General features: G+C 43.1%; 1 non-coding gene across 1 annotated transcript; it reads left to right on the top strand.

Moving 5' to 3' along the window:
- The first annotated feature begins 7,696 nt into the window (after positions 1–7,696).
- Positions 7,697–7,824, top strand: LOC115831362. The gene has a single exon (XR_004026877.1). It is a non-coding gene; the product is annotated as a small nucleolar RNA SNORA40 (small nucleolar RNA).
- The last annotated feature ends 6,395 nt before the right edge of the window (positions 7,825–14,219 follow it).

Below are 14,219 nucleotides of genomic sequence, written 5' to 3'. Positions count from 1 at the left end.
AAAAAAAAAATAGCAAAATTGGCCAGATGTAGTGGTGCACGCCTGTAGTCCCAGCAACTTGGGAGGCTGAGGCAGGAGGATCACCTGAACTTGGGAAGGTTGAGGCTGCAGTGAGCTGCAATGGAGCCACTGTACTCCAGCCTGGGCAACAGAGTGAGACTGTCTCAAAAAGGGGGGAAAAAAAAGAGTAAACATACCCCACACCCACCCAACATACAAACATATATGTGAATGTATAAATAAACAGACACAGTATATTAGAGACATTAGATAGGTCCTCCATAAATATATATGAAATTATATACCCAAGGCCGGGCGCGGTGGCTCACGCTTGTAATCCCAGCACTTTGGGAGGCCGAGGTGGGCGAATCATGAGGTCAGGAGATCGAGACCACGGTGAAACCCCGTTTCTACTAAAAATATAAAAAAAAAAATTAGCCGGGCGTGGTGGTGGGTGCCTGTAGTCCCAGCTACTCGGAGAGGCTGAGGCAGGAGAATGGCGTGAACCTGGGAGGCGGAGCTTGCAGTGAGCCGAGATTGCGCCACTGAACTCCAGCCTGGGCGACAGAGCGAGACTCTGTCTCAAAAAAAAAAAAAAAAAAAAAGAAATTATATACCCAAACAATTGCTTAGTTTATTCCTATGTGATGTGTATATGCATGTACATATGTATATGTATATAACCCATACGTATATGTGTAAACCAAAAAGTGACTGAGACAAATAATTGATTTAGAGGTTTATTTTGTCAAGGTTGAGGTCACACCCAGGAAGAAGAAACACAAGTCACGGTAGGATCTGTGTCCTGTGCTTTGTCTTGCAAAATGATAAATAAAAATAACCCAATAGAAAAATGGGCAAAGGATATGAAAAGAAGAGGAAACCCTCAAAACAGGGTTTGGAGGACTTCAATATTTAAAGGGGAAATAGCGAGCAGGAAGGGAAGGAGGAAAGGGGAAGAAGCGGCAGAGGGGAGGTAATGAGGCAAGAAGTCATATTCTTGTGAGGCTTTTTTTTTTAAGCGCCCAGTGAATCTACATTTTACATGTGAAAAAAGGAGTCAGGGAAAAGGCAATTACACATTTGACTTGTGCTCACATCTACAGTTTACATAAGACAAAGTAAGCATGTGAAATTACAGCTATCTGTGAACTAAAGGAAAGCAGTTTTTGTGTGACTCAGGTCCCAAGCTTAACTTTCCCTTTGGCGTGGTGAGTTGGGGATCTCAAGATTTTATTTTATGTATACATATATGTAACATGTATTATATATGTATGTATATAATTTACATACACACTATATAGACAGAGGAACAGAGAGATAGACAGACAAGAGACAGAGAGATGGATAGATTGAATGGATATCTCTCCAAGTATCAACAGTGGCTCCTACTGTTCCCCAGACTGGGACTCTGCCCCTTCCCAACTTCTCCACCTTCTGAAATACTGCTCATTATTCAAACTGCGTTCAAATCCTGATTTCTCCATGAAGCCTCCCCATTCCCACGCTCTTCACCAGTGTTAATCTCCTCAGTGTTCCCATACACTTTGTTTCTTCCAGTTTGGCATTTCTTTCTGCCCTGTTTTATCTCTAATTCTTTGTATCTCTAAACTAGACTGAAACAACGTTGAGGGTAAGAGCCATTTCTCAGCCATTTAAAAAAAATCCCACAGCTCTAGCACAAGGCTTTGCATGTCATTGATTCTCAGTAAATAATCATTGAATGAAAGTCATTCAAAAAAACTTTATTTTGAGATAGAAATATTTTTTAAGCTATAATTTCCTTTTACCCTCTGTTGATGTCACCTAACAGAAATCTACAACTTTGTCCTAATTTCATTATACTTAAAGTTTAAAAACCTCGTAATAACTGCATGCCAAAAAAAATCTTATTTTCCCAAGCAGTGTTGTTTGATGTCTTACATATTGGCATCTGTATTGTGGAATTTCAACCTTGTCTGCTCATAGTAATCACCTGGACAATTTTTTTTTTACTGTTCCCGGAGCCACCACTTCTGCAAAATCTCAATTAAGATTTTGGATCACTCCGGGTGTGGTGGCTCACGCCTACAGTCCCAGCTCTTTGGGAAGCCGAGGCATCACGTAAGGTCACGAGTGTGAGACCAGACTGGCCAGCGTGGTGAAATCCCGTCTCTACTAAAAATACAAAATTAGAGTGGAGTGCGGGGGCTCACGCCTGTAATCCCAGCACTTTGAGAGGTCGAGGCGGGAGGATCACAAGGTCAAGAGTTCGAGACCAGCCTGGCCAACATGGTGAAACCCCATCTCTACTAAAAATACAAAAATTAGCTGAGCATGGTGGCGGGCACCTGTAATCCCAGCTACTCGGGAGGCTGAGGCAGGAGAATTGCTTGAACCCAGAGGCGGAGGTTGCAGTGAGCTGAGATCTCACCACTGCACTCCAGCCTGGGGGACAGAGCAATACTCCATCTCCGGGAGAAAAAAAAAAAATTAGCCTGGCATGGTGGCACACGCCTGTAACCCCAGCTATTCGGGAGGCTGAGGCAGCAGAATTGCTTCAACCTGAGAGGTGGAGGTTACAGTGAGCCGAGATCGCGCCAATGCACTCCAGCCTGGGCAACAAGAGTGAAACTCCGTCTCAAAAAAAAAAAAAAAAAAAGAAAGATTTTTGGATCAATTATTCTGAGGTACATCTTAGGCTTTTTTTCTGAAACGGAGTCTCACTCTTATCGCCCGGGCTGGAGTACAATGGCGCGATATTTTTTTTTTTTTTTTTTGAGACGGAGTCTCGCTCTGTCACCCAGGCTGGAGTGCAGTGGCACCATCTCGGCTCACTGCAACCTCTGCCTCCAGGGTTCACACCATTCTCCTGCCTCAGCCTCCGGAGTAGCTGGGACTACAGGCGCCCGCCACCACGCCCGGCTAATTTTTTGTTTCAGTAAAGACAGGGTTTCATGGTCTTGATCTCCTGACCTCGTGATTCGCCCGCCTCGGCCTCCCAAAGTGCTGGGATTACAGGTGTGAGCCACCGCGCCTGGCCAATGGCGCGATCTTGGCTTACTGCAACCTCTGCCTCCCGGGTTCAAGTGATTCTCCTGACTTAGCCTCCTGAGTAGCTGAGATTATAGGCGCCTGCCACCACGCTCAGCTAATTTTTTTTGAAGATGGAGTCTCAATCTGTCGCCCAGGCTGGAGTGCAGTGGCGGGGTCACTGCTCAGTGCAACCTCTGCCCTGCCACACCGGGTTCAAGCGATTCTCCTGCTAAGCCTCCTGAGTAGCTGGGATTATAGGCGCCCACCACCACGCTTGGCTAATTTTTGTATTTTTGATAGAGACAGTGTTTCGTCATGTTGGCCATGCTGTACTCGAACTCCTGACCTAAGGTGATCCACCTGCCTCAGCCTCCCAAAGTGCTAGGATTACAGGCGTGAGCCACCGCACCAGGCCAATTTTCTTTTATTTTTAGTAGAGATGGCTTTCACCATGTTGACCAGGCTGGTCTTGAACTCCTGACCTCAGGTGATATGCCTGCCTCAGCCTCCCAAAGTGCTGGGATTACAGGAGTGAGCCACGGCGTCCGGCCAAGATATTTATTTATTTATTTATTTGAGATAGGGTATCCCTCTGTCACCCAGACTGGAGTCCAGTGGTGCGATCATAGCTCACTGCAGCCTCAAAGTCTTGGGGTCATGCCATCTTCCTGCCTCAGGCTCCTGAATGCTGGGACTACAGGCTTGTGCCACCAAACCTGGCTAAGTTTTTTTGTTTTGTTTTTTTTTTCTGGTGGAGATGGGGGTGGTCTCACTGTGTTGCCAAGGATGGTCTCGAACTCCTTGGCTCAAACAATCTTTCTGCCTTGGCCTCCCAAAGTGCTGGGGTTACAGGCATGTGGAACTGCACCCTGCCCTAGATCCTTACTTTTAGAAGTTTCTCAGGTAATATTAGCATGCAGCAGGGTTGAAGTTTTACCGATCTAGTTCATTGACTTACGCTTCATGGGCCATTAATCCTTTACCACAGGGAGATCAAAGACTTTGCAGGAGTTCACTTGAGATCCAATCTCAGTGGCCATCTGGCTGACTCTCTGGGTCCTATTCATTTCCACCAAAATTCTAGCAACATTAAGCATCTCCCCACACCCACATCAGGAACATTATTCTTACTGTCAGGCCTCTGAGCCCAAGCCAAGCCATCGCATCCCCTGTGACTTGCACGTATACATCCAGATGGCCTGAAGTAACTGAAAATCCACAAAAGAAGTAAAAGTGGCCTTAACTGATGACATTCCACCATTGTGATTTGTTTCTGCCCCACCCTAACTGATCAATGTACTTTGTAATCTCCCCTACCCTTAAGAAGGTACTTTGTAATCTCCCCCACCCTTAAGAAGGTTCTTTGTAATTCTCCCTACCCCTGAGAATGTACTTTGCGAGATCCACCCCCTGCCCTCAAAACATTGCTCCTAACTCTACTGCCTATCCCAAAACCTATAAGAACTAATGATAATTCACCACCCTTTGCTGACTCTCTTTTCGGACTCAGCCCGCCTGCACCCAGGTGAAATAAACAGCCATGCTGCTCACACAAAGCCTGTTTGGTGGTCTCTTCACACGGACACGCGTGAAACTTACTTTACTTTTTCACCTTTTTTTTTTTAACAAATTACAAATTTTGTCAGTTTGCTTTTACAGTTTACTACAAATGTCCTTTAATAATTCTTCAACTTTATTGTTTAATTTAAAAAAATATATACTATGGGCTGGGCACGGTGGCTCATGCCTGTAATCCCAGCACTTTGGGAGGCCGAGATGGGCGGATCACCTGAGGCCGGGAGTTTGAGACCAGCCTGACCAACATGGAGAAACTCCATCTCTTCTAAAAATACAAAATTAACCAGGCGTGGTGGCACATGCCTGTACCAGCTACTTGGGAGGCTGAGGCAGGAGAATCGCATGAGCCCGGGAGGCGGAAGCTGCAATGAGCCAAGATCGCGCCATTGCACTCCAGCCTGGGCAACAACAGCGAAATTCCGTCTCAAAAAACAAAACAAAACAAACAAACAAAAAATATATATATACACACACACTATACAGGCTCATGCCTGTAATCTCAGCACTTTGGGAGGCCGAGGTGGGTGGATCACTTGAGGTCAGGAGTTCCAGACCAGCCTGGCCAACATGGTGAAACCCCATCTCTACTAAAAATACAAAAATTAGCTGGGCATGGTAATGTGTGCCTGTAATCCCAGCAACTGAGGAGGCTGAGGCAGGAGAATCACTTGAACCAGGGAGGTGGAGGTTGCAGTGAGCCGAGATCATGCCACTTCACTCCAGCCTGGATGACAGAGTGAGACTCTGTCTCAAAAAATAAAAATTACCTACACTCCAACCTGGGTGACAGGGTGAGACTTTGCCTAAAAAACAAAAATAAACTATTCATATAAAAACACATATTGATATATATGTATTGAATATACATGAGCACATACACACACGTGTGTGTCCTTATATCTATTATTCTGCATTTTGCTTTTCTTTCTTTCTTAAACTTGTTCTTGAATCTTTCAAACGTACGGAAGAATATATATAAGAAATCAACAGTCAATAAATAGGAACATAAACTCAAATGGTCAATAAACATATGAAAATATTCTCAATTTTATTGTAATTATGAAAATGCACATTCAAACCACACTAAGAAGATACTGTACATCTATCCGACTCAAAAGTTTAAAAGTCTGACAAAGGGAGGATGTAAAGCAAAGGAAATGTTAACATAGTGCTGATTTGAGTAAAAGTTAGGACAACCACTTTGGAGAAGTAGGCAATATCGAATGTATTAGTCAGTCATTCCCATAATGCTATGTTAAAAAAAAAAAAACCACCCCAGATAAGCAAAGATTTGGCTGGGCATGGTGGCTCATGCCTGTAATCCAAGCACTTTGGGAGGCCAAGGTGGGCAGATCACTTGAGGTCAGGAGTTTGAGACCTACCTGGCCAACATGGTGAAACCCTATTTCTACTAAAAATACAATACCTCCCCCAGCTGTCTCCACCACACTATCAATCTCACTCACTCTTTCCTAGCTGTTTCTAATCCTTCTTTAACAAACAATTGGCCGGGCACGGTGGCTCACGCCTGTAATCCCAGCACTTTGGGAGGCCGAGGCGGGCGGATCACGAGGTCAGGAGATCGAGACCATCCTGGCTACCACAGTGAAACCCCGTCTCTACTAAAAATACAAAAAATTAGCCGGGCGTGGTGGCGGGTGCCTGTAGTCCCAGCTACTCGGGAGGCTGAGGCAGGAGAATGGCGTGAACCCCAGGGGGCAGAGCCTGCAGTGAGCCGAGATCGCGCCACTGCACTCCAGCCTGGGCGACAGCGAGACTCTGTCTCAAAAAAAGAAAAAAAAAAAAACAACAATTGCTGGCTTTGCATTTCTCTTTCCTCCAAAATCGCTGAGGCCTCGACTTACTCACTGCTAAAAAAAAAAAAAGGGATTCTGTATATATATATATATATATATATATTTTTTTTTTTTTTTTTTTTTTGGAGACGGAGTCTCGCTCTGTCGCCCAGGCTGGAGTGCAGTGGTGCAATCTCGGCTCACTGCAAGCTCCGCCTCCCGGGTTCACGCCATTCTCCTGCCTCAGCCTCTCCGAGTAGCTGGGACTACAGGCGCCGGCCACCACGCCCGGCTAATTTTTTGTATTTTTTAGTAGAGACGGGGTTTCACCATGGTCTCGATCTCCTGACCTCGTGATCCGCCCGCCTCGGCCTCCCAAAGTGCTGGGATTACAAGCGTGAGCCACCGCGCCCGGCCGGGATTCTGTATATTTTTAAATGAAGAGTGTTGTTTTCACCTAAATCAATCTGGCCTTGTGTATGACAACATAAAAAAAACTCTGGCAAGGATAGAGCCCAAAAACTCACCAACGAAGCAAGTAATTAGGCTGAACCCCCTTGGGCACTCTCTAATTGGATGTCCTGTGTCCTCCCAATTCTTACTGCTTTAATACCTGTTTTTCTCTTTCTCTTAATTCAGACCTTGTATCTACCGTTTAGTTTCTCAGTTCATACAAAACCACATCCAGGCTATCACTAATCATTCTATTCGACAAATGCTCCTTTTAACAACCCCACAATATCGCCCCTTGCCACAAAATCTTCCTTCAGCTTAATCTCTCCCACTCTAGGTTCCCACACCGCCCCTAATCCTGCTAGAAGCAGCCCTGAGGAATGTCACCCATTATCTCTCCATACCACCCCCCCAAAATTTTCGCCACCCCAACACTTTTGTTTTATTTTCCTTATTAATATAAGAAGACAGAAGTGTCAGGCCTCTGAGCCCAAGCTAAGCCATCATATCCCCTGTGACCTGCACGTGTATCCAGATGGCTTGAAGTAACTGAAGAATCACAAAAGAAGTGAAAATGGCCGGTTCCTGCCTTAACTGATGACATTACCTTGTGAAATTCCTTCTCCTGGCTCAGATACTCCCCCACTGAGCACCTTGTGACCCCCTCGCCCCAGCCCGCCAGAGAACAACCCCCTTTGACTGTAATTTTCCACTACCTACCCAAATCCTATAAAACAGCCCCACCCCTATCTCCCTTCCCTGACTCTTTTCAGACTCAGCCCGCCTGCACCCGGGTGGAGTAAACAGCCTTGTTGCACACACAAAGCCTGTTTGGTGGTCTCTTTACACAGACGTGCATGACATGTATGTTTTTGTTTAACTTGTGGACAAAGACTTATGGATAAGTGCAAAAATAAATCCTCTTTTGCAACCCAGAACTCATTGTTCAGTATGAGTTTTGATACATATAAGGAGGGATATTATACCTGAGACAGTTAACTGATGGGAGTATTGATAGCCATAAAGGTTGGTTCCAGGCCAGGCACAGTGGCTCAAACTTGCAATCCCCACACCGAGGTGGGAGTATAGCTTAAAGCCAGCAGTTCAAGACCAGCCTGGGCAAGAAAGTAACAAATACATCATCTCTACAAAAATTTAAAAATTAGCTGAGTATTGGGACATGTGTCTGTGGTTGCAGCTACTCAGGAAGGGGAGGCTGAGGCAAGAGGATTGAGCCTGGGAGTTGGAGGCTGCACTGAGCTTTGAATGGCACCACTGTACTCCAGCCTGGGTAACAGGCTTTTTTTTATTAAGACAGACCCTGTCTCTTTTTTTTGTTTGTTTTTTTTTTGAGATGGAGTCTCACTCTGTCACCCAGGCTGGAGTGCAGTGGTACGATCTCGGCTCACTGCAAGCTCCGCCTCCTGGGTTCACGTCATTCTGCTGCCTCAGCCTCTCGAGTAACTGGGACTACAGGTGCCCGCCACCATGCCTGGCTAATTTTTTGTATTTTTTAGTAGAGACAGGGTTTCACCGTGTTAGCCAGGATGGTCTCGATCTCCTGACCTCGTGATCCACCCACCTCGGCCTCCCAAAGTGCTGGGATTACAGGCTTGAGCCACTGCACCTGGCTCAGACCCTGTCTCTTAATGAAAAAAATTGATTCGAGGACTGTAGAAGAGGTAGTTAAACAGCATGGGATATGGGGAAATCCTCAGCAGTATTAATTTTGCATTCCAATTTCATATTGACTTGATACATACGATGGCTTTTTGTTTTAAAGGCTTTTATCTTGATGATGTCTGGAGTTAAAGGTATTGGCATATTCCACAAATCTGTACTATTCTTAAGTGTGATCACTTAGGAATGAATATGATTTGAACTCATTCATGTTAATAGAGGGGTATCAAATTGAGAACCAGGCAGATCTACCACCTACAGTAAAAAGGACCCTAAAGTAAATTGATTAAAGAAATTAGATCCCGGGCTGGGCGCGGTGGCTCACTCGCAGCACTTTGGGAGGCCGAGGTGGGTGGATCACAAGGTCAGGAGTTCAAGACCAGCCTGGCCAAGATGGTGAAACCCCATCTCTACTACATAAAATACAAAAAAATTAGCCTGGCATAGTGGTGGGCACCTGTAATCCCAGCCACTCGGGAGGCTGAGGCAGAGAATTGCTTGAACCCGGGAGGCGGAGCTTGCAGTGAGCCGAGATTGCGCCACTACACTCCAGCCTGGGCGACAGAGCGAGACTCGTCTCAAAAAAAAAAAAAAGAAAAAAGAAATTAGATCCCAAAGATTCTTGGTGAATTTTGAAGTCTTCATCAGTATATCCATATTAAAAGGAGATAACAGAAGCCAAAATAAAAGAATTACGGGCTGACAGGACAACTGGATTAAAATATGCATCAGTTTTATTAAAAAGGGCTAACTTGAAGATAAATCTTTTGACTCCAGCTCTTTAGAGGATCTAAAGTGACCTTGATGGACAGTGGAAGAAATCACAACGTGGAATTCCTTGAATAAAAATTATTAACTTTAAATTAAAAAAAAGAAAAAAGTGAAAAGAGACTCTACAAAGCAGAAAAAAACATTTGCAATAGTACATTCTACAAAGGTCTTGTATCTATAACATATGAAGAACTGCTACGAATCAATAAGATAGAGACAAAAATGAAAATAAAAAACGGGCAAAGACATGAAGAGGCACTTTACAAAAGAGGATATTCAAGTGGTCAATAAGCATATAAAAAGTTATTCATCAAAGAAATAAGTTGAAATTAAAAAGATGGAAAACGATACCATGCACACAGCAACAGAGAACTACAGTAGCTATAGTAGGATCAAAGTAGACATTAATGCAAAAAAATTACTAGATACAGGGCATTTTTTATGAGAGAAGGGTCAATCCATCAGGAAAATATAACAATTATACATACATAATTACCTAAAACTGAGCCCCAAAATGCATGAAGCAAAACCTGACAGAACTGAATGTAGAAATGGACAATTCAATGATAGTCAAACTTAAATACCACACTTTCCATAATGAGTAAAACAACTAGACAGAAAATTAGTGAGGAAATAGATGACTAAAACAATACTGTTTATCAACCGGACCTGACAGACATATATAGGACACTCCATTGCAAAGCAGCACAATACACATTTCCCTCAAGGGCACATGGAACATTCTCCGGGATAGACCATATTTTAGGCCATAAAACAAGTCTCAATGAATTTTAAAAGATGAAAATTATATAAGGTATGTCTTTGTCAATGGAATGAAATTAGAAATAATAACATAAGAAAATTTGACAAATTAACAAATTTGTAAAAATTAAACAACATGCTCCTAAGTAAACAGTGGATCAAAGAAGAAATCCCAACAGCAATTCAAAAATACTTTGAAGTGAATGAAAACAACCACACAACATACCAAAACTTAGAGGATGCAGCAAAACTAGTGCTCAGAGGGAAATGTATACCTGTAAACACCTTCATTGGAAAAGAAGAAAGATCTCAGATCAGTAACCTAATCTTTTACCTTAAGAAACAAGAAAGAGAAGAGCAAAGTAAATCCAAAGCATGAGAAGGAAGTGGAAGAGGAGACATTACATTGATCTTACAGAAATAACAAGGATATAAGAGAATACTATGATTAGTATGCCAACAAATTAGATAACTGAGATGAAATAGACAAATTCCTAAAAATACACAAACTGTAAAAATGGGCTCAAGAAAATTTGAGTAGACCTATAACTAGTAAAAAGAATTAGTAATCCAAAACTACCCACAAAGGAAGCCCAAGCACAGATGGCCTTACTGCTAGATTCTGCCAAACCTTTAAAGAGGAATTAACACTAGTCCTTCTTAAATGCTGTCAAAAAATAGAAGAGGGGATACTTCCTAAATTATTCTATGAGGTCAGTATTGCTCTGATAACAAAGCCAAAGATATCACAAGGAAAGAAAACTACAGACCAGTATCCCTTATGAACACAGGTGCAAAATTCCTCAATACTGGAAAATCAAAGCCAGCATCATATAAAAAGGATTACATGCCATGGCCAATCAATTTATCCCACAAATGCAAGGTTTGTTCAACATATGAAAGTGAATCAGGCTGGGCAAGGTGGCTCACACTTGTAATCCCAGCACTTTGGGAGGCCGAGGAGGGTGGATCACCTGAGGTCAGGAGTTCGAGACCAGCCTGGCAAACATGGTGAAACCCCATCTCTACTAAAAATACAAAAATTAGCCGGGCATGGTGCCTCACGCCTGTAGTCCCAACTACTAGGTAGTCTGAGGCATGAGAATAGCTTGAACCCGGGAGGCAGAGATCGTGCCATTGCACCCCAGCCTGGGCAACAGAGTGAGACTTGGTCTCAAAAAATAGAAAAAATAAAAAATAAATAAATAAATAAAGTTAATCAATGGAAGGCACCAAATTAACAGAGTAAAAGAAAATCACAAGATAATCTTAATTGACACAGAAAAAAAATTTGACAAAAACCAATAAAGGGCATCTGTGAAAAACCCACATCCAATGTCATACTTAATGATTAAAGACTGAAAGCGTTTCCCCTAAGATCAGGAACAAAACAAGGATGTTTTCTCTCATCATTTCTATTCAACATTGTACTGGATGTTCTAGCCAGGGCAATTAGGAAAGCAAAAGAAATAAAAGCAATCAGGATTGGAAAGGAGAAAGTAAATTTCTATTTGAGGTGTCATGATCTTGTACATAGAAAACTCTAAAGAATCTGCAAACGAACTATGAGAGTTGATGAACAATTTAATCAACATTTTCTCTCTACACCATAGACATACTACGTTTTGTTGTCTCAGTTTCTCACCAACTATGAAGAGTTTTGATAAAGATAGACCTGTATTACTTATTTTAAAATTCTTTGGTCCCATTCCTGATTTCCTGGATTGGAATCTCACTACCAATAATGATATGCAATATATAAAACTGTTAACACCAAAAGTTGGAAATGGATTAGAAAGAGGCAAGACTGGGTAGTGGAATTATTGGATGGGTGGTTTATATTTTGTTGTTATATTTTTCTCATTTTCCATGCTGAACATACAGTCCTTTTACACTAAGAAAAATCTTACTAGGTTTTTGGTTAAGAAACTTATGACACATAACACATAATATGCAGTGAATAAATTTTTGTTTTGGTTTGTTTTGTTTGTTTTTTTGAGACAGGGTCTTACTCTGCCACCTAGGCTAGAAGTGCAGTGGCACGATCACAACCCACTGCAGCCTTGACCTCCTGGGCTCAAGCTAACCTCCCACCTCGGCCTCCTGAGCAGCTGGGACCATAGGCATGCACCACCATGCCCGGCTAATTTTTTTTTTTTTTTTTGTATTTTTAGTAGAGACGGGGTTTCACCGTGGTCTCGATCTCCTGACCTCGTGATCCGCCTGCCTCGGCCTCCGAAAGTGCTGGGATTACAAGCGTGAGCCACCGCGCCCGGCCTCTCCGGCTAATTTTTTTTTATTTTTTGTAGAGACAGGGTCTCCCTGTGTTGCCCAGGCAGTGAGAGAGAAGACCCAGGTCTCTGCATTTTTAATACTAAAGCTTCAGAACCAGGGCAAACTGGAGAGCCCAAGGAAGCCTGCCCCACACTGAAGGCCTAGTTCCACTCCATCCCCACCCCAGCACTAATCCATTTCGCTGTAGCATTTTCAGATCAAGGCTAGGATGAAAAATTGAGAGACTTTGTGAATTGTGTCAGCCTTGATATGGGGGAAGAAAAAGAGAGTCCCTTCTCTAAGCCTTGGCAGAACATGCCTTTCCCAGTGGGTTGTGTCTTTGTTTGAGCTGAAAGTTCATCTTTGTTCTTGTCTCTCATTTTGGCTCCTTTCCAATATAAAAGAATTCAAATGTTTTGCCTGATCTTTTTTTAAGTCATCCTTGTCAAGTTGGAGTATTCAGTTTCACAGGTTTTGTTTGTTTGATCGATTTTTGTTTTTTGAAGTTGGAGTAGTCTTTGCTTTATATATTTTTTTATTACAACATCGATTGCTTCCATATGCAAATTTTTACTTTGAAAGCATTTTTAGTTCCAGCATTATCTACAGTTCAGAATTTAGCTGTTAATCAAATTCCTCAACTGGGCAACTAAACTGACATAAAGAAAGCCAAGCGGTAACGTTGTTGCTTTCTGCTTTGCAATATTTTTCTAAATTAGTAAATGAAGCTGGTGGTAGAGGGGTGGGGGAATGGGAGGGGCAGGAGGATGAATGGAGGTAGGGAGGTGGGATGATAATGGCTCTCTACCTTTAGCAAACGCTTACAGGTATAAATACTACATATGTTTTGACTAACTGAGTGTATAACAAGTCCTCAAAGTATAGACTATGCCACCAAAAACCAAAATGATGTACTGAAATTAATTTTCAATTATAATGAATTATGTCTTGTTATAGGGCCCTATAAAAGATGATCCCATATTATCTTGAATCTGCCTGCCAGTGTCAAACCTAATGCAGTTAGGGTCACATTAGCATAGAAGGACACTTTATTCTGATTAGAAAAGGTACTTCCTCTGAGGGGAACATCACACACCGGGGCCTGTTGTGGGGTTGGGGGAGGGGGGTGGGATAGCATTAGAAGACATACCTAATGTGAATGACGAGTTAATGGGTGCAGCACACCAACATGGCACATGTATACATATGTAACAAACCTGCACGTTGTGCACATGTACCCTAGAAGTTAAAGTATAATAATAAATAAATATATATATATATACATAAAAAGAAAAGGTACTTCCTCTGGGCAGGCAGATTAGAAAATGGCACCTCTTCCTCTGGGTGATGAAGCCTAGAGTTAGGGCACTTGGCTTGGCATGCAGAACCTGGGCAGGTTTTCAGCCTTTTCTTGTGCCCTCTCTGGTGTGTGCGTGACCTTGTGTGAGGCCCTGCTGTGTGTGGAGGCCTCAGAAGAAGGACAATATGGCATGTTTTCCCAGGATGTCCCTTCATCCATGAACTAACTCTGTGGGGGGCACTGGGCAAGCATTAAAGTCCAGGGACTCATTTATTCCATGATTAACAGGGCAGAGGCCTTTACCCAGCTGGGCAGGAAAAGGACCTGCTCCGCCTGTCTTGGATCTGTCCCCACCCTTTGATCACGGATACCTTAGCTCTTGAGAACTGCATATTTGGCACAAACATCTCCATCTAAACCCCTGCTCTAAGAGACTTGACGAAACGCTGACATTGCTTTAGCATCCTAAGGCCATGTGCCTGGGATGACCTGGTCCACCTTGAGTTCCAGTCTGGCAAAGCTCAAGGCTGCCAAAAGAATTTACCATTTGTTCCAGCAACACCTGGTCATGGACCCTTCACATCACTTTC

The sequence above is a fragment of the Nomascus leucogenys genome, chromosome 18, assembly GCF_006542625.1.
Source record: "Nomascus leucogenys isolate Asia chromosome 18, Asia_NLE_v1, whole genome shotgun sequence".
NCBI classification, from domain to species: Eukaryota; Metazoa; Chordata; class Mammalia; order Primates; family Hylobatidae; genus Nomascus; species Nomascus leucogenys.
The sequence above is the reverse complement of the archived record's forward strand: the minus strand, read 5'-3'. Positions and strand labels throughout refer to the sequence as shown.